At 50.2% G+C, this 2,500-nt stretch overlaps 1 protein-coding gene across 11 annotated transcripts in view; it reads right to left on the reverse strand.

The window, feature by feature from the left end:
• foxp4 (forkhead box P4) overlaps positions 1-2,500 on the reverse strand; it is a 149,886-nt gene that overhangs the window by 100,380 nt on the left and 47,006 nt on the right. The gene's annotated exons all lie outside the window — the stretch shown is intronic.

Consider the following 2,500-nt stretch of genomic DNA (forward strand, 5'->3'; position numbering starts at 1 on the left):
AAAGGGATGAGAGGAGAAGAGAGGAGAACGAGAGAAGAAGAGAGGAGAAGAGAGGAGAACGAGAGGAGAAGAGAGGAGAACGAGAGAAGAAAGAAAGAAAAAGAGTGTGTTGTCCCTGAGTGAGGACCTGAGGTTGCGACGAGACCGAGAGAAACAGGAAAAACAAAAGTGGGGAGGTGTGTGTGCGCGTTGTGTGTGTGTGTGTGTGTGTGTGTGTGTGTGTGTGTGTGTGTGGCGTACGTGGCTGTACCACATGCCACCACACTTGACAATGAAGACAGTCGGCCTCCGAGTCCTTCAGCTCAGAGCATCGCCACAGGCTGTGTGTGTGTGTGTGTGTGTGTCGTGCTTTGTCTTGTTAAGGCTGCGGAGGTGCTCAGGTGCTGCTGTGACCACTTGAAAATAGAAGCGTGCGTCTCTGCTTGTTTACGCAGAGGGACCAAGGCTAGCAGCTGGGGCCGCTTTTCAGCAACACAGACACACACACACACACACAAACACACACACACACACACACAGACTCAGGGACTCCCCTCGATGGCCGAGACCGCCACCGCCAAAGCCAGACAACAAAAACAGTTTCACTGTAGGGAAAATTAGGGGAGGGAGTGTGTGTGTGTGTGTGTGTTTGTGTGTGTGTGGGGGCACTGATTACTTTTGGAGAAGGTGCCATCACTCGCTCAGCCAAACCTGCAAGGATTCACTGTCTGCCTGTGACTGTCTCACTTGTTCGATCTCTCTCCCTCTCCCTCTCACACACTGGGAAAAGGCTCATCTATGTGTGTGTGTGTGTGTGTGTCTGTGTGTGTGTAAGCACATGTGTGAAACATCTGTCTCACTCCAGTCTGATTAGAAAATTACACAAAATGCTACTGCCTGATGTCCTCTGCAGAAGGCATGTTTGATGGAACAGAAGGGTAGCTGTGTGTGTCTGAGTGTGTGTGTGTGTGTGTGTGTGTGTGTGTGAGATGCGATGCAACAGAGGTGAAGCACACAGGCACACACACACAGGCGCTCAAAAATAAAGGAATGTAGGCTTGGCTGTTTGTCAGCGACACAGGAGAAAAAGCAAATAGATGGTGTAGAACTAAAGACCAAAAAGAACAGAGAACGAAGGACCCCCACACACACACACACCTCCACACACACACACACACACAGAAGAGAAAACTAGAGTACAGCACAGACCTGCATGAAAGCATGAAGAGCACAGTTGTGCATGAAGAGTACATGCACAAAACCTGGTCTTTCTGCCTCTTCCAGTTTTACAGTTCAAAGTTTAGGAGTTTTTTTTTCCCCTTTTGCTGCAACAACTCATGGAGGGAAATGTCAATGGGGGGGGGGAAGATGGCAAGAGAGAGAGAGAGGAGGAGGAAAGAGAGGAAAGTGAGAGGGAGGAGGAGGAAAGAGAGGAAAGAATAAAAGAGAGAGGGAGGAAGAGAAGGCAAGTGAGTGAGAGTGTGTGTACACATACTGGGTAGGTGAGTGAGAGTGAGAGAGTGTGTGTGTGTGTGTGTGTGTGTGTGTGTTTGTGAGAAAGCTGAGGGGTTGCTCTGACGGAGGAATGTGGCGCATTAACAAAATAAACCCCTCGGCGCCTAGCAACGGGCCCTGTTATCTGTGCTGGTTGCGAGGACAGAGGCCGGCCTCACCACAACAACAGCTGAAAAGAGCGCCAATCATTTCACTTAATTACACAGTTCTAGGCACTCCGCTAATCTACGGTTCCGCTGAGACCACCTCTCCTTTGGTTATCTGCACACAAAGACTTCGAGAAAACACAGACACTTATACAGGTGATCACATCTGAGATGGACAGACCCTCCCTCAACACCTGCCAAGAGTCTCAGACACACAGGATCTACCACCTCAGCTCCGTTCTAAAGAGTTGAGTCTAATAGAACCTCCACAGCTAACCCCAGCGGTGAAGTTATTTTCTCTACCCCTCTAACCTCTACCCCTCTAACCCCACACACTCTACAAAACACTCATCCCTCATCTCCGCATCACAGGCCCGAACTCCAGTGACAAGCGTGCGCGCACACACACACACACACACACACACACACACACACACACCCTTATCCCGCATCAGAAGCCTATGACAACTATGCTTCAGCTGAGAGAAGCTGAATGGTTCGGTCACGCTTTACTGACACGTCACTGGCATGCAGGTGGACAGGCACACACACACACAGGTGTAGGAGAGCTAGTGGTGTGCAGGTGGGCCACCCCGGTGTCTGTCCCTTGAGTAAATGTGTGTGTGTGTGTCCACTAGGATTAGTCAGGCGCTCTCCAACACATGAGGATGTTCCTGTAAAGGCTGGACCTCCTCCAGCATGGCCCCGTCTCCCTTCACTGCCCACACACACACACGCCTCCAACTCAATTGGTTAGGTGGAATATAAGAATATGCGTGTAGGTGTCTGTATGTGTGCGTTTATGAGTGTATGTAGGTTTCTGTGTGTGTGTGTGTGTGTGTGTGTGTGTGTGTGTGTGT

Source organism: Alosa alosa, chromosome 10, assembly GCF_017589495.1.
Source record: "Alosa alosa isolate M-15738 ecotype Scorff River chromosome 10, AALO_Geno_1.1, whole genome shotgun sequence".
NCBI lineage: Eukaryota > Metazoa > Chordata > Actinopteri > Clupeiformes > Clupeidae > Alosa > Alosa alosa.